The following is a 19,153-nucleotide window of genomic DNA, read 5'->3' as shown; positions in this document are numbered from 1 at the left end:
CACTTGCAAGAAAACGATGTCTTTTTTTCATTATTGACAAAATTATTTTCCATCACCCTCTTCCAGTTCATCTTTTCTTTCCTCAGAAAATCAGCGCAGGCAGGCCTGATCAAAATGCATTGCGTCAGCTTGTAACTATTCCCACCTGCTGAAAAATAGACCAAATAAATAAACAATGTGGTGAGATGCTCTTCAGTTGAGGCTTTAAATAAACAACTCATCTCCTTACGTCTCTGTCAGAACTCAGGGCTGGCCCCCTACCCTGTGATGCTTAACGCTCACGCTAACAACCAATCCCATGCCGGAGCCGCGGTGCTGGGTCTCATATCAACATTGTCATCAACGTGAGTCAAGTGGAAGGTAATGGAGAGTGTCTGTGTCAATTTGGCTTTCTCACACGCCTCCTCGCGCCCCTTCCTCGTCATGTGCTCTGATTTTAATAATCCCTGTCAAACTCCAAACAGCTCCCCGCACTGTGCGCTGCTGCGTGTAGTCGATGCCACTCTCCCTGACAGGGCAGACAGGAGGCTCAACATTCATTTAGCCTGCACAAAGGGAGGCCTGTCCAGCTGGACAAATATTATTTTCCTCTGCTGACAGCCTCACCAGTTAAGCTTGTCCTTTATTATTTCCAACTCTCTTCTTCTTGCTCACCGTTTCCCCTCATCATCGCACTCCCTCTGTGCCACTGTGTGAGAATGGCACTATATACAGCCATTACTAAAAGATTTTCAAGTCATGGATTAGGAAGCGTACAATTTAATTACACAAGCAGATCCTGACAGTGTGTTTGCATGATTTTCAACAATGTCTATTTGTGTTTGTGGTGTCAAGACAGATCTGTCTAAAACACCGTGACAGACAGACAGTCTGAATGTACAGTATGTCTGCTAGGTGTCTGCCTTCTGTCCTTCAACATATCGTCTGTTCGAAGTGTGCATCTCAGGATTCTCCAGGCAGCACACAGGGCCTCATTAGTACTGTACTTTAAATCATCCAGTCTCCATTGTCTTGTCATTAGCTCTTTACAAAGCAGATGTTGGAGGAGCCCCAGTGCGTTTCACTGTGCGGCAACAGGGACAACTGGGCCAGGCGCTGAGACGCTGCCTGCCTGAGACGTCAACTCCACAGCTATTAAAACCGGGGAAATGCTCACACATCACTGTTCTGTCTCTGTTGCCGTTGCCTGTCTACTCCAGCTATGCTAACACACAGGCCCATTTACAGTAATGACTTTGTCCTGAAATATTTAGCAGCCCATTCCCCAGGCCGCCGCTTTAAAGCCACTTACAGCATGTCAAGTTAAAGTCGACATTATTTTAAAGGGGACATCTAACAGTCTGCCGAAAAGGAAACACAATAAATTAAAAAGAAACATATTCAAAAACCGAAATGCTGCTGAAACTGATCTCACGCAGGCCCATGTAGGAGCACAGCTTGACTCTTACCGTGAACCACCTGCTACAGTGTACGATTTTCTGAGTTTGTCTTCTTTATACTTTACCTTGTCTACTTACAGACAGCCTTTAGGCCTCTAGATTCCACCATGAGCATTCCACAGACCACAATGCAAATGTCACTGCAGCCCAGTCTCAAGTTTTTTTCGTGCTCCCGTGACAAAATGAGTCAAGTTTTCGTGACTTTTTTTTTAACTCACTATTACAAACCCTACTACTACCCCTAATCCCAACCTTAACCATAAACCTAAACTTACTCCTTCCCCCCAACCTAAACATAACCACCCCCAACCCTCCGGTTCACTTTTAATTTCATGCAGGCATCACGGAATGACTTAGAATGAATTCGTACTGCCATGACGAAAATGAGGCGCTTTTTGTCACAATATCACAAACCAATAAATTAATGTATATTTCATGCTGCTGAACCACGACTTGCCGTGAGACCAGGTTGGTCATTGCTAGTTTCCACCAAACACAATTTTCAGTTTCAATACCCAGCAACCATTTTTCTTTCATGCCAATTGCACCTGCAGTCAACTGTGCACCCATGTGCATGTTTGTCTAAAGAGGCGTAATGTGCAAAGGTGGTGCATTCCTATGTTCATCACAAGAAACCTTTTGCACATTAGACCACCTAAAAGCAGGTCTAAAGTCTAACACAGCTACCCTGTGGAAAATTAAGAGTAGCGCTCATACACGACTCAAAAAATTGGGTTCAACACACATGTACACTAGTCTACACACAGTGGTGAACTGTGAATTGAACACACATGCAATAATTAAATAAAGGAAATAATTTGTGGAATAAAAAAACAAAGATTGAGTTTTTTACAGGGAGTTCAGATGTTAAACATTGAAAGAAAAATGTATCTTTTACAAAATACACATGAAGGTGCATAAAAGTCTGTGCTTTGATCCAAATATACACTAATTACACATTCCAATCTTATAAAAGCCAAAGAAAGCATGTGCTAACTGTGCAATAGTGCACAGGTAGAGCCAGTGGTGTAGAGACAGAAAATGCAGCACGTGCCAACGCACTGGGGCCTAGGACATACAAGGACCTGTGAATGTGTCTGAACTAATTTACATTATCACAGTGACGTGCACTGCGCACAGCGTGCATACAAGTGCACGTAAAAGTACACTGCACATCAACCACATTACGCAGCTGATTCATTATCTTACAGAAAAATATCTTCCTCCAAACATAAATCCAGCAGTAATAACAGCAAGGACAGAAAAGAAAGAGAAGAGAGTAAAGCGGACTAAATTAGAAAGTTTTGAATTATCCAGCATGGCCAGCCAGCTCCAGCAGACCACCGATGAGTCTGGGCCCAGTCACTCCTCTTGTTTCTGATGTTGCCGGTGACAGTGGCGTGAGCTGAGAGATCATTTTCCAAATTAAAAATGATCAAGACATACCATCAGAGCTCCACGGGGCAGGAGCGGCTGAGTGGCTTAGCTATCCTCTCCAATGAAAACGCAAGAGCCAGAGAGTTTGACATTGAGGATGTTAGAGGATTTTGCCCAGTGCAAGGCCCGCAAGATTCCCTTCCACTGAGACAAATTTTTTTCAGGGAACTTGGGGTATCTTATAATAATCTGACTGTGGTGGATTGCAGCCCCCAACATTCTATCTTTTTTACCTGCTGATTATCAGCAGCCCTGTCCACACACCTCTGCTTCCACACTTCTCTACACCATTCACTTGCATGCATTTAATAACATATTGCTCCTTGATCTCCAGTTTGACTTGTAAAATGCCCATAAAAAAAAAAAACTGGATAAGCCAACCATGTTTGAGCACTGTAGACTTGTTAAGGCAGGGTTGTCCTACAGCTTGAAAGAGTGGCCACAACATATGATGGGTAGTGCCCATCTCTACTGTGCACCCAGAAAGTATTCACAGCGCTTCACTTTTTCTACATTTTGTTATATTACAGCCTTACTCCAAAATGGGTGAAATTCTTTTTTTTTTTTTTCTTCAAAATTCTACAGACAATACCCATTATGTAAATGTGAAAAGTTTTTTTTTTTGAGATATCTGCAAATTTATTAAAAACAAAACAAAACAAAAACTGAGAAATTACATGTACCTAAGTATTCACAGCCTTTGCTGGGAGCACAAAATTGATCTCAGGTGCATCCTGTTTCCACTGATCATCCATGAGATGTTTCTACAGGTTAACTGGAGTCCATCTGGGGTAAATTTAGTTGACTGGACATGATTTGGAAAAGCGCACACCTGACTAAGGTCCCACAGTTGACAGTGCAGTTCAAAGCACAAACCAAGCATGAAGTCAAAGAAATTGTCCGTAAATCTCCGAGACGGGATTGCTTTGAGGCACAAATCTGGGGAAGGGCACAGAAACATTTCTGTTGCTTTGAAAGTCCCAATGTGCATGATGACCTCTATCATCCCTATATGGAAGAAGTCCAAATCAACCAGAACTCTTCCTAGAGCTGGCCGCCCATCTAAACTGAGTGATCGGGGGAGAAGGGTCTTAGTCAGGGAGGTGACCAAAAACCCGATGGTCACCTGTCAGAGCTCCAGCATTCCTCTGTGGAGAGAGGAGAACCTTCCAGAAGGACAACCATCTCTCCAGCAATCCTCCAATTAGGCCTGTATGGTAGAGTGGCCAGATGGAAGCCACTTCTTGGTACAAGGCCCATTGCCAAAAGGCACCTGAAGAACTCTCAGACCATGAGAAACAAAATTCTCTTGTCTGATGAGTAAAGATAGAACCTGTTGGCATGAATGTCAATTGTCATGTTTGAAGGAAACAGGCACCATCCCTACAGTGAAGCATGGTGGTGGCAGCATCATGTTGTGGGGATGTTTTTTCAGCAGCAGGAACTAGGAGACTAGTCAGGATTGGGGAAAGATGAATGCAGCAATGTGCATAGACATCCTGGATGAAAACCTGCTCCAGAGCGCATTTGACCTCAGACTGGGGAGACGGTTCATCTTTCAGCAGTCCAATGACCCTAAGCACTCAGCCAACATATCAAAGGAGTGACTTCAGGACAACTCTGTGAATGTCCTTGAGTGGCCCAGCCAGAGCCCACACCTGAATCTGATTGAACATCTCTGGAGAGATCTGAAATCGGCTGTACACTTGACGCTCCCCATCCAACCTGATGGAGCTTGAGAGGTGCTATAAGAAGAACGGGCAAAAATGCCAAAAGATAGGTGCACCAAGCTTGTGGCATCATTCAAGAGGTCTTGAGGCTGTAATTGCTGCCAAAGGTAAGTACATCAACAAAGCATTGAGCAAAGGGTGTGAATACTTATGTATGTGATTTCTTATTTTATTTTATTTTTAATAAATTTGTAAAAATCTCAAAAAACATTTTTCATATTGTCATTATGGGATTTTGCGTGTAGAATTTTGAAGGAAAAAAAAAATTCTTCCATTTTGGAATAAGGCTGTAACATAAGAAAATGTGGATAGTTTCGGGATGCACTGTAAGTGGGATTTCAACCTGTGATCTTTTGCATCATAACTGAATGGTTTAACTGTTTGGCGATGGCACCCTTCCTAATCTGAACTGAAGGATTTTGACACGCCCTACATCATTGGCATTCTACGCTTTAGGCCATAAGCCATTTATCCTTAAAACGGGCCTGTAGTCTCATCTGGCTTCATATTATGAACCCCCTCCCCCCTTTACTGCAAGAAAATATGTGGACATGATATCTTTCTGAAATGTTTATAAGACTGTTTGGAATCAGCTGCACAACACCTCGACATCATCATAACAAATGCTTATGTGATTAGCTTCCACAGAGGGAATGAATAATACATGACTTAATCCTGATATTGCTTGTTGTTGCTGGTTTCTGGAATAATCAAAAGCATTCAACAATATTAAAAATCTGCTGAGCAATGATTTGATTGCACAGTTTGAAAAATAAGACAATATTTTCACACAAGAGCATTTGAAACTTACTCAGCCCCTGTCAAGAATTCAGCAAACTTACTTATGCCAAAAACGCATACAGTATCAGCTAACCAGCAAACACAAACACTGAACAGTTCCATGTCTGTTCATGTAAAAACATATGCAAAGTTCAAAAAGCAAATTTTAAAAGAAAAGAATATGACAATTTAGAAAACTGGTTTCATTCATATAGACTGTCAAAAAAAAGACAATGTCTTCAATTGCAAGGAAATCTGGCTCAGATGTGAGCCACTGTGTCATTGACAGAGCTTCAACATCAAATGATGACTGCTTCAAACTGAAATGTTAGATTAAAGGGAACACATACACACACACACACACGCACGCACGCACACACACACACGAGTGTGACCATTTTAATTTACCAAGTGTGACTCCTGGCTACAAAATTACATACAATTTGCACTATTTAACGCAAGACTTTCTTCCAGAAAATAACACAAAAGTGGACAGATCCATTGGACGCGGGAATTTACAGTAGGGCTGCAACTACTAATGATTATTTTCAGAGTTGCATAATCTATTGATTTTTTTTTTTTTTGATTAGTTGTTCAGTCCATAAAATGTTAAAATATTGTGAACAAGAGGAATCTGATATTTCTGACGTCTGCCAATCCAGATCCGGATCACCTCCAAAATTCAGTGGATTCTTCCATGCCCTAATCCATAGGGGTCAAACTGACTCCAGAAAGGGCCAAGAGGGTGCAGGTTTTCTTTGTAACCACCAACTCCACCAGGTGATTTCACTAATGAACTCTTCTCATCTGCTCAAAGAGATGTACATCAGTGAAATCACCTGGTGGCGTTGATCAATCAATCAATTTTATTTATATAGCGCCAAATCACAACAAACAGTTGCCCCAAGGCGCTTTATATTGTAGGGCAAGGCCATAAAATAATTACGTAAAAACCCCAACGGTCAAAACGACCCCCTGTGAGCAAGCACTTGGCAACAGTGGGAAGGAAAAACTCCCTTTTAACAGGAAGAAACCTCCAGCAGAACCAGGCTCAGGGAGGGGCAGTCTTCTGCTGGGACTGGTTGGGGCTGAGGGAGAGAACCAGGAAAAAGACATGCTGTGGAGGGGAGCAGAGATCAATCACTAATGATTAAATGCAGAGTGGTGCATACACAGCAAAAGGAGAAAGAAACACTCAGTGCATCATGGGAACCCCCCAGCAGTCTAAGTCTATAGCAGCATAACTAAGGGATGGTTCAGGGTCACCTGATCCAGCCCTAACTATAAGCTTTAGCAAAAAGGAAAGTTTTAAGCCTAATCTTAAAAATGGAGAAGGTGTCTGTCTCCCTGATCTGAATTGGGAGCTGGTTCCACAGGAGAGGAGCCTGAAAGCTGAAGGCTCTGCCTCCCATTCTACTCTTACAAACCCTAGGAACTACAAGTAAGCCTGCAGTCTGAGAGCGAAGCGCTCTATTGGGATGATATGGTACTATGAGGTCCCTAAGATAAGATGGGACCTGATTATTCAAAACCTTATAAGTAAGAAGAAGAATTTTAAATTCTATTCTAGAATTAACAGGAAGCCAATGAAGAGAGGCCAATATGGGTGAGATATGCTCTCTCCTTCTAGTCCCCGTTAGTACTCTAGCTGCAGCATTTTGAATTAACTGAAGGCTTTTCAGGGAACTTTTAGGACAACCTGATAATAATGAATTACAATAGTCCAGCCTAGAGGAAATAAATGCATGAATTAGTTTTTCAGCATCACTCTGAGACAAGACCTTTCTAATTTTAGAGATATTGCGTAAATGCAAAAAAGCAGTCTTACATATTTGTTTAATATGCGCATTGAATGACATATCCTGATCAAAAATGACTCCAAGATTTCTCACAGTATTACTAGAGGTCAGGGTAATGCCATCCAGAGTAAGGATCTGGTTAGACACCATGTTTCTAAGATTTGTGGGGCCAAGTACAATAACTTCAGTTTTATCTGAGTTTAAAAGCAGGAAATTAGAGGTCATCCATGTCTTTATGTCTGTAATACAATCCTGCAGTTTAGCTAATTGGTGTGTGTCCTCTGGCTTCATGGATAGATAAAGCTGGGTATCATCTGAGTAACAATGAAAATTTAAGCAATGCCGTCTAATAATACTGCCTAAGGGAAGCATGTATAAAGTGAATAAAATTGGTCCTAGCACAGAACCTTGTGGAACTCCATAATTAACCTTAGTCTGTGAAGAAGATTCCCCATTTACATGAACAAATTGTAACCTACTAGATAAATATGATTCAAACCACTGCAGCGCAGTGCCTTTAATACCTATGGCATGCTCTAATCTCTGTAATAAAATTTTACGGTCAACAGTATCAAAAGCAACACTGAGGTCTAACAGAACAAGCACAGAGATGAGTCCACTGTCTGAAGCCATAAGAAGATCATTTGTAACCTTCACTAATGCTGTTTCTGTACTATGATGAATTCTAAAACCTGACTGAAACTCTTCAAATAGACCATTCCTCTGCAGATGATCAGTTAGCTGTTTTACAACTACCCTTTCAAGAATTTCTGAGAGAAAAGGAATGTTGGAGATTGGCCTATAATTAGCTAAGATAGCTGGGTCAAGTGATGGCTTTTTAAGTAATGGTTTAATTACTGCCACCTTAAAAGCCTATGGTACATAGCCAACTAATAAAGATAGATTGATCATATTTAAGATCGAAGCATTAAATAATGGTAGGGCTTCCTTGAGCAGCCTGGTAGGAATGGGGTCTAATAGACATGTTGATGGTTTGGATGAAGTAACTAATGAAAATAACTCAGACAGAACAATCAGAGAGAAAGAGTCTAACCAAATACCGGCATCACTGAAAGCAGCCAAAGATAACGATACGTCTTTGGGATGGTTATGAGTAATTTTTTTCTCTAATAGTTAAAATTTTATTAGCAAAGAAAGTCATGAAGTCATTACTAGTTAAAGTTAAAGGAATACTCGGCTCAATAGAGCTCTGACTCTTTGTCAGCCTGGCTACAGTGCTGAAAAGAAACCTGGGGTTGTTCTTATTTTCTTCAATTAGTGATGAGTAGTAAGATGTCCTAGCTTTACGGAGGGCTTTTTTATAGAGCAACAGACTCTTGTTCCAGGCTAAGTGAATATCTTCTAAATTAGTGAGACGCCATTTCCTCTCCAACTTACGGGTTATCTGCTTTAAGCTGCAAGTTTGTGAGTTATACCACGGAGTCAGGCACTTCTGATTTAAAGCTCTCTTTTTCAGAGGAGCTACAGCATCCAAAGTTGTCTTCAATGAGGATGTAAAACTATTGACGAGATACTCTATCTCACTTACAGAGTTTAGGTAGCTACTCTGCACTGTGTTGGTATATGGCATTAGAGAACATAAAGAAGGAATCATATCCTTAAACCTAGTTACAGTGCTTTCTGAAAGACTAGTGTAATGAAACTTATTCCCCACTGCTGGGTAGTCCATCAGAGTAAATGTAAATGTTATTAAGAAATGATCAGACAGAAGGGAGTTTTCAGGAAATACTGTTAAGACTTCAATTTCCATACCATAAGTCAGAACAAGATCTAAGATATGATTAAAGTTAAATGCAGTGTTGAGGCTGTCATTCTCAGCATCTGTGTGGATGTTAAAATCGCCCACTATAATTATCTTATCTGAGCTAAGCACTAAGTCAGACAAAAGGTCTGAAAATTCACAGAGAAACTCACAGTAACGACCAGGTGGACGATAGATAATAACAAATAAAACTGGTTTTTGGGACTTCCAATTTGGATGGACAAGACTAAGAGTCAAGCTTTCAAATGAATTAAAGCTCTGTCTGGGTTTTTGATTAATTAATAAGCTGGAATGGAAGATTGCTGCTAATCCTCTGCCTCGGCCCGTGCTACGAGCATTCTGGCAGTTAGTGTGACTCGGGGGTGTTGACTCATTTAAACTAACATATTCATCCTGCTGTAACCAGGTTTCTGTAAGGCAGAATAAATCAATATGTTGATCAATTATTATATCATTTACTAACAGGGACTTAGAAGAGAGAGACCTAATGTTTAATAGACCACATTTAACTGTTTTAGTCTGTGGTGCAGTTGAAGGTGCTATATTATTTTTTCTTTTTGAATTTTTATGCTTAAATAGATTTTTGCTGGTTATTGGTGGTCTGGGAGCAGGCACCGTCTCTACGGGGATGGGGTAATGAGGGGATGGCAGGGGGAGAGAAGCTGCAGAGAGGTGTGTAAGACTACAACTCTGCTTCGTGGTCCCAACCCTGGATAGTCACGGTTTGGAGGATTTAAGAAAATTGGCCAGATTTCTAGAAATGAGAGCTGCTCCATCCAAAGTGGGATGGATGCCGTCTCTCCTAACAAGACCAGGTTTTCCCCAGAAGCTTTGCCAATTATCTATGAAGCCCACCTCATTTTTTGGACACCACTCAGACAGCCAGCAATTCAAGGAGAACATGCGGCTAAACATGTCACTCCCGGTCCGATTGGGGAGGGGCCCAGAGAAAACTACAGAGTCCGACATTGTTTTTGCAAAGTTACACACCGATTCAATGTTACTTTTAGTGACCTCCGATTGGCGTAACCGGGTGTCATTACTGCCAACGTGAATTACAATCTTACCAAATTTACGCTTAGCCTTAGCCAGCAGTTTCAAATTTCCTTCAATGTCGCCTGCTCTGGCCCCCGGAAGACAATTGACTATGGTTGCTGGTGTCGCTAACTTCACATTTCTCAAAACAGAGTCGCCAATAACCAGAGTTTGATCCTCGGCGGGTGTGTCGTCGAGTGGGGAAAAACGGTTAGAAATGTGAACGGGTTGGCGGTGTACACGGGGCTTCTGTTTAGGACTACGCTTCCTCCTCACAGTCACCCAGTCGGCCTGCTTTCCCGGCTGCTCGGGATCTGCCAGAGGGAAACTAACGGTGGCTAAGCTACCTTGGTCCGCACCGACTACAGGGGCCTGGCTAGCTGTAGAATTTTCCACGGTGCGGTGCGGAGCCGAGTCTCCAATTCGCCCAGCCTGGCCTCCAAAGCTACGAATAAGCTACACTTATTACAAGTACCATTACTGCTAAAGGAGGCCGAGGAATAACTAAACATTTCACACCCAGAGCAGAAAAGTGCGGGAGAGACAGGAGAAGCCGCCATGCTAAACCGGCTAAGAGCTAGTAGCTGCGCTAAGCTAGCGGATTCCTAAAAACACACAAAGTGAATAATGTGTAAATAATTCAGAGGTGATTCAGCAGAGGGAGTGCTTTAGTTAAGGCACATGAAGATTACACTGTGAAACAAATCGTTATCTAGTTAACTAGATCAATCTAACTGCGCAGATTAAACAGCTAACAGATACAACAAAACACCGCTGTGCTCTGGAACAGGAAGTGATACAATACCGCAGTGAGAGCCAACCACCAGTAGAGGCAAGCAAGCAAAAGAAAACCTGCACCCTCTTGGCCCTTTCTGGAATTAGTTTAACACCTATGCCTGTGGTGCAAATTTGGTGAGAATCTGTGAAGTACGTAGTTTTGACGTAATCCTTCAAAGCCTATATAAAGTGCAATCTTGATCCAGAATTCGGATTCACATCACCTCCAAAATTTAATGGAGTCTTCCATGGCTTAATATCATGGCTTAATAGTTTTGAAGTAATCCTGCTAGCAGACAGACAAATAAATAAATAAATAAATGCAAATGATTTTATTACATCCTTGGTGGACATAATAATGTACATTAATGATACCCATTGATGACATCCCGTGATACCATTGCAGCTATAATTTACAGTAAGGCAGAAATTGTACAGTGTTAGTTCTGTTTCTCTGCAATAAAGAGTAAAATCAGCTGTATGCTAGTTTGTCATTCTTGGAACAGCAATTGAAAAAGTTAATTAGAGATCTGTGATCACTCACTGCCTTACTAGTTTCTTGCATGTATTATATATCTGTGGTTGTAAATCTTTTGTTATGAAATGGCTGAATAAACAAATTGGTCAACCTCTGTTAATGTCATTATATGGTATATATATTAATGAAAACAGCAAAAGTCCAATTATCTTTTAGATCTTGGGCCAGAATTCTTCTTTCATATACATAATCACATGGTGTAGTACCGTTGTGTGCTTGATCAAAATCCATCCATCCATCCATTTTCTTCCGCTTTATCCAGAGTTGGGTCGCAGGGGCAGCAGCTCAAGCAAAGCCGTCCAGACCTCCTGATCCACACACACCTCCCCCAGCTCCTCTGGGGGAACCCCAAGGCGTTCCCAAGCCAGCCGAGAGATGTAGTCCCTCCAGCGTGTCCTGGGTCTTCCCCTGGGCCTCCTCCCAGTGGGACGTGCCCGGAACACCTCTCCAGCGAGGCGTCCAGGGGGCATCCGGAAAAGATGCCCGAGCCACCTCAACTGACTCCTTTCGACATGGAGGAGCAGCGGCTCGACTCCGAGCTCCTCCCGAGTGACCGAGCTCCTCACCCTATCTCTACGGGAGCGCCCAGCCACCCTGCGGAGGAAACTCATCTCGGCCGCTTGTACTCGCGATCTCGTTCTTTCGGTCATGAGCCAAATCTCATGACCATAGGTGAGGATCGGAACGTAGATCGATCGGTAAATCGAGAGCTTTGCCCCCCTACTCAGCTCTCTCTTCACCACGATGGTCCGATACAGCGACCGCATCACTGCAGATGCTGCACCAATCCGTCTATCGATCTCACGCTCCATCCGTCCCTCACTCGTGAACAAGACCCCAAGATACTTAAACTCCTCCACTTGAGGAAAGGACACTCCACCGACCTGAAGAGGGCAAAGCACCTTTTTCCGGACGAGAACCATGGCCTCGGATTTGGAGGTGCTGATTTTCATCCCGGACGCTTCACACTCGGCTGCAAACCGCCCCAGTGCACGCTGAAGGTCCTGATTTGACGAAGCCAACAGAACCACATCGTCCGCAAACAGCAGAGACGAGATTCTGTGGTTCCCAAACCAGACCCCTCTACACCCTGGCTGCGCCTAGAAATTCTGTCCATAAAAATAATGAACAGAACCGGTGACAAAGGGCTGCCCTGGCGGAGGCCAATGTGCACTGGAAACAGGTTTGACTTAACTACCGGCAATGCGAACCAAGCTCCTGCTGCGGTCGTACAGGGACCGGATAGCCCTTAACAAAGGACCCCGGACCCCGTACTCCCAGAGCACTCCCCACAGGGTGCCCCGAGGGACACGGTCGAACGCCTTCTCCAGATCCACAAAACACATGTGGACTGGTTGGGCAAACTCCCATGAACCCTCGAGCACCCGATGGAGCGTGTAGAGCTGGTCCAGTGTGCCGCGACCAGGACAAAAACCACACTGCTCCTCCTGAATCCGAGGTTCGACCATCGGTCGAATTCTCCTCTCCAGTACTCTGGAATAGACCTTACTGGGGAGGCTGAGGAGTGTGATCCCCCTATAGTTGGAACACACCCTCCGGTCCCCCTTCTTAAACAGAGGGACCACCACCCCGGTCTGCCAATCCAGAGGCACTGTCCCCGATCGCCACGCGATGCTGCAGAGGCGTGTCAGCCAAGACAGCCCCACAACATCCAGAGACTTAAGGTACTCAGGACGGATTTCATCCACCCCAGGAGCCTTGCCACTGAGGAGCTTTCTAACCACCTCGGTGACTTCGGCCTGGGTAATGGATGAGTCCGCCTCTGAGTCCCCAGTCTCTGCTTCCTCTTCGGAAGACGTGAAATCCATTAAGTGATTTAGGAAGAACTGCACTTATGAGTCAATTATTAATTAGTATGACCAAATGCAAAAGTCCAATTATATCTCCTCGAAGATGTCAGCTCTGATTTTTTTCATGCAGATGCACTATGTGATGTAGGGGTGTAACAATGCATATGCTCCAGGATCCAAAATATATCATGATACATAATAACATCACTGTTCAAATAATTATGAAGTAAACAGTGGTTAATGTTTTAATGTTAAAGAAATAAATTATTCTGAAGTACAAATTGTAATCTTTGATGTTATCTGTTACCTATTTGTATATTTCATTAATAATTTATTCTATAATTTATTAATAATTCTTCTGCGAGAAGTCTGTATTTCTTCAGTGCAGTGACTGCCGGGACGACCGAGCGGTCCAAGGCACTGAATTCAGGTCACAGCCTCCCCTGGAGGCGTGGGTTCAAATCCCACTTCTGACATACCTTCTTTAAGCATGACAGAGTGGTGATAAGAGCGGACTTCAATGGGCATGTTGGCGAAGGGAACAGAGGCAATGAGGAGGTAATCAGTAGACATAGTATCAAGGACATGAATGTGGAAGAGCAGATCATAGTTGATTTTGCCAAAAGGATGGAAATGGCTGTGGTGAATACTTACTTTAGGAAAAGGGAGGAGCACAAGGTAACGTATTAGAGTGGAGGGAAGTGCACACAGCTGGACTACATTCTTTGTAATAGATCCAAGCTAAAAGAAAATTTAGACTGTAAGGTGGTGGCAGGTGAGAGTGTAACTAGACAGCGCAGGATGGGGGTTTGTAGGATGACTTTAGAGCTAAAGAAGATGAAGAGAGTGAGAGCTGAACAAAGCATCAGATGGTGGAAACTGAAGGAGGAAAACTGTTGTGTGAAATTCAGTGAGCAGGTGAGAGAGGAAGCAATTTTGGACAAGTGGAAAAGTACTGTAGATGTGGTGAAGGCGACAGCTAGGAAGGTACTGGGTGTGACATCTGGACAGTGGAAGGAAGACAAGGAGACTTGGTGGTGGAACAAAGGTGTCCAGGAAAGCATAAGGAGAAAGAGGCTGCGATAAAGAATTGGGATAGTCAGAGAGATGACAAAAGTAGACAGGAGTACAAGGAGATGCAGTGTAAGGCGAAAAGAGAAGTGGAAAAGCTAAGGGCCCCTTCACACACAGTGCGAAGTTTGGACAAAGTTTGGTGAAATACGGCAAAACAGCGTGAAACAGTTTGAATTTGCGCACCACAAAACATCGCGCCTACAGGCAGGTGTGCACGATCCCGGTGCGAGAGGTCATGCACGTAGGGTTGCCAACTCTCTGAAAAATAAATAAGGGACACCTCACCGCCAGGGCCGACCGGCCGACTGACCATTGCCTTCACCCTTCCCAGCGTCTGTGTGAAACGATTTTTAACCATTTGACTGTTGACTTGACCCTGAATTTAGGTAGATGCATACATGCATTTGTTCTGATATGAACACGTGGAAAACAAATTATTATTTAGCAATTTATTTTTAGTGTAAAATAAATTTTCACTCACAATTTCAATATGAGCATTCTGTCTTCTTTAAAAACATAAATCTCTGTAGTGCTATTGCTTAACTTAAAATTGTATAAATTAACAACAACAAAAAAAACCAATAGAAATTTGCATCATCCAAAACAATGTAACAATGCACATTTACACATTTAGTGTAATAAAAAGTGGAAAAAATAAAGTCTGAAAAGTAAACAATACTGTTATAGCGCACCTTTCCCACCCAGCCATTTTCCTTTTCTCATTCTCCCTGTATTTTTGCATTCTTTTTTGTTTGTTTTTTTAGGAGGAGGAGTAACGACGTTACAGACATTGCTGTCTGTAGACATATCTGCAGTGTCTGTATCGGTGTCTGTATAGATATCAGCCATGCTGCTTTGTTATTGTCGTCCAGCGACCGTCGTCGGCTCATGACGTCAGTATCTTCTTGCGAGCAGATGTCCCTCGACCAATGAGATAAGAGTGATTCTGTATTGTCAACTCGTGTCTGTCAGCTCATTGGTGAAGAGCAGGAGAGAGGCTGGGATCAAATTTACCTAAGTTTCCATATAAAGCGCCAGTCAATTCCATTGACATTTTACAGACTTTTTGATTCTCACAGAAATACGGAACAAATTGCGTCCCGTTTCAGGTCAATACGGAACGCACACTTTTATTTCCAAATAAGGGACGATTCCGTTTTTCAAGGGACGGTTGGCAACCCTACATGCACGCGACGGTGTCTTTCGAGCAGGAACAGTGCGAGGTGCACCACATCGCGGCACTTATGTAGAATAAAAAAAATGAGGGAATATTTTGAGGAGAATGAAGAGAATGAATTTTAATGAAGAAAATGAGAGAGAGAAAAAGCTGATGATGTGGTGTGAGTCAATCAGGAAGTACAAGAGATTAGTAAGGATGAGGTGAGGACAGCTACGAAGAGAATGAAGAGTGGAAAGGCAGTTGGTCCTGATGACGTTCCAATGGAGGCATTGAAATGTCTAGAAGAGGTGGCAGTGGAGTTTCTCATCAGACTGTTGGAGTGAGAAGTGAGAAGATGCCTGAGGAGTGGAGATGAAGTGTGCTGGTTCCTGTTTTCATGAACAAGGGTGATGTGCAGAGCTGCAATAACTATAGAGGCATAACGTTGATCAGCCACAGCATGAAGTTATGGGAAAGAGCATTAGAGGCTAGGCTTAAAAAACAGGTGAAGATCTCTGAGAAGCAATATGGTTTCATGCAGAGAAGGAGCACTGCAGATGCAATGTTTGCTCTGAGAATATTGTTGGAGAAGTATAGAGAAGGCCAGAAGGAGTTACATTGTGTGTTTGTGGATTTAGAGAACGCTTATGACAGAGTGCCAATAGAAGAGTTGTGGTATTTGTCTGAGGAAGTCTGGAGTGGCAGAGAAGTATGTTAGGGTATTGCAGGACATGTACAAGGATAGGATGTACTGAGGGAGCATGTGCAGGTGGTTGGTGTGACGGAGGAAGATACAGAGGACAGGGTGCGATGGAAACAATTGATCTGCTGTGGCGACCCCTAATGGGAGCAGCCGAAAACAGAAGAAGTAACTGACTTTTGTAGATATTATGATACTAATTTCAAAAAAAAAAAAAAAAAATTATATATATATATTATATATACTCAACAAAAATATAAAACGCAACACTTTTGTTTTTGCTTCCATTTTGTATGAGATGAACTCAAAGATCTAAAACTTTTTCCACATACACAATATCACCATTTCCCTCAAATATTGTTCACAAACCAGTCTAAATCTGTGATAGTGAACACTTCTCCTTTGCTGAGATAATCCATCCCACCTCACAGGTGTGCCATATCAAGATGCTGATTAGACACCATGATTAGTGCACAGGTGTGCCTTAGACTGTCCACAATAAAAGGCCACTCTGAAAGGTGCAGTTTTGTTTTATTGGGGGGGGGGGGGGATACCAGTCAGTATCTGGTGTGACCACCATTTGCCTCATGCAGTGCAACACATCTCCTTCGCATAGAGTTGATCAGGTTGTCAATTGTGGCCTGTGGAATGTTGGTCCACTCCTCTTCAATGGCTGTGCGAAGTTGTGACGATGAACTGGAGTCAGGTCGAGACCCCAATGAGGACGACGGGCATGCAGATGAGCTTCCCTGAGATGGTTTCTGACAATTTGTGCAGAAATTCTTTGGTTATGCAAACCGATTGTTTCAGCAGCTGTCCAAGTAGCTGGTCTCAGATGATCTTGGAGGTGAACATGCTGGATGTGGAGGTCCTGGGCTGGTGTGGTTACACGTGGTCTGCAGTTGTGAGGCTGGTTGGATGTACTGCCAAATTCTTTGAAACGCCTTTGGAGACGGCTTATGGTAGAGAAATGAACATTCGATACAGGAGCAACAGCTCTGGTTGACATTCCTGCTGTCAGCATGCCAATTGCACGCTCCCTCAAATCTTGCGACATCTGTGGCATTGTGCTGTGTGATAAAACTGCACCTTTCAGAGTGGCCTTTTATTGTGGGCAGTCTAAGGCACACCTGTGCACTAATCATGGTGTCTAATCAGCATCTTGATATGGCACACCTGTGAGGTGGGATGGATTATCTCAGCAAAGGAGAAGTGCTCACTATCACAGATTTAGCCTGGTTTGTGAACAATATTTGAGGGAAATGGTGATATTCTGTATGTGGAAAAAGTTTTAGATCTTTGAGTTCATCTCATACAAAATGGGAGCAAAAACAAAAGTGTTGCATTTATATTTTTGTTGAGTGTATATATATATATATATATATAAATTAATACTGGCTTCACAATATGGTTAATATGATTCAAGATGCATAGTATGAAGTTTCATTAACGTCTACAAAGTGGTTTAGGAAGATTGCACTCACAAGATTCATGGACAGACGGATAGATGGATGGACAGGGTCATTCCTACATAGCCCCCAAATTTGTGTTTGCAGGGCATATAATAACCCTAATGTACTTTTATGAGTGTGCACAACAATTCTCAAAATGTAGAATTTTTCATGCAACTAACTTTCAGATTTGTCTAAAGAAGAAAGGTAGGATAGCTATTCAAAATTATTACTTGGTAAAACGCTTACAAAAGTTAAGATTTTGAGATGGGCAAAAAACTCAAATCCTAGTGCAATAAGTTTCACTTTACTTGACATTGAAATTACATTTTTAGTTTGGCAACTTTATTTATGTATTTATTTATTTTAACAATGTGAGTCAATAGAAAATCAAACTTGAAACACTCCTATTTCAACAAAAATAAAATGTGATATTTATTTTGTTTCATGTATTTTTTCCTCATTTAAAAATAAATCAATTATCAAGTTAGAAACTTAATTTTCAAATTACAAAAAATAAACAAAAACAACAACAAAAATCTTCAATTCTTTGTTGGTGTAGTGCCTTGTGCATGACAACTATAGTCTGTATATACAGTATACTGGACAAAGCCTGTGTGACGTCACTCAATGCTTTTTCTGTAGAGACCTGGAAAAGCCAAAATGATCACCTTTTCTGGGCGTCATCATGTTGAGAGCCCTGGCCGCACTGATTCATGATGAACTCAGTAATGCATAAAGGGGTGAAGCGTGGGTGGCTGTGGGTGATGAAAAAACCCCCAGACGCCCCCTCCCGAGTCCGAAGCACAAGCTAACACCTGCTAACCATGGTTCAGGTGTTTATTAATTCACAAAGATGTTACTGTAGTTACAGTGATCATTCAACAACAACTGTAAAAAACAAAACATTTGATTCAGTTGAAACATTTTTTGTAAAAATGTAAGAGGTCTAAAATAAATCATGTAGTTTTACCTAAAACCAATTAACTCTATCAGTTTTTACATTTGCAATACCAGAACACCATTAACTACAACATTAAAAACTAAATTAATTAATCACAAAAACAATCAAAAACCAAACAAACAAAAAACTACAAGGTACATTACACAAACTACAAGTTGAGAAGTTTCAAGTGACTAAAACAATTGATTCATTCGTTCATTTTCTAAACCTGCCCTTTCAAGTTTTGGGTAACAGAGAGGCTGGAGCTTATCCTAATAGTCAATGGGTGATCGGCAGGGTACACCCTGGACAAGTAGTCAGTCTATCGCAAGGTGACCAAAGCCAGGCAAGTATTATTATTGCCTGCATTCCTTGTTCAAGCTGGGACAAAAGACAAGCTAAAAGAGAAGACAGGGTGAATGCAAAGGCTACCAAAAGCAGTTGGCATGCAACAAGGAAGGTGTACATGGTGGTAAGAAATCAGAGATCAGAAGACCATTTGGGCAAGGGTGCCATCAGTGAACTCAAGGTCATTCAAATTCTTCCTAAACAATGTCGATCAGATCCCATAAATCACAAATATGAAATATATGAAAGAAAACCCAAGCTGCAAATTGTGTCGGAAACCAGTCAAACTGGACTACGTGATTCTGAAAGGCACTGCTGGTCGTGGCGAGGCACAGAAGGAAGGACGATA

The 19,153-nt window shown here is 42.3% G+C and overlaps 1 protein-coding gene and 1 long non-coding RNA gene across 5 annotated transcripts in view; one reads left to right on the top strand and one right to left on the bottom strand.

Annotated features, from left to right (window-relative positions):
- Window positions 1–19,153, top strand: part of LOC117510360 — a 903,074-nt gene that overhangs the window by 661,984 nt on the left and 221,937 nt on the right. The gene's annotated exons all lie outside the window — the stretch shown is intronic.
- kiaa0825 (KIAA0825 ortholog) overlaps window positions 1–19,153 on the bottom strand; it is a 429,491-nt gene that overhangs the window by 405,551 nt on the left and 4,787 nt on the right. The gene's annotated exons all lie outside the window — the stretch shown is intronic.

The sequence above is a fragment of the Thalassophryne amazonica genome, chromosome 5 (assembly GCF_902500255.1).
Source record: "Thalassophryne amazonica chromosome 5, fThaAma1.1, whole genome shotgun sequence".
Taxonomy (NCBI): domain Eukaryota; kingdom Metazoa; phylum Chordata; class Actinopteri; order Batrachoidiformes; family Batrachoididae; genus Thalassophryne; species Thalassophryne amazonica.
The sequence above is the reverse complement of the archived record's forward strand: the minus strand, read 5'-3'. Positions and strand labels throughout refer to the sequence as shown.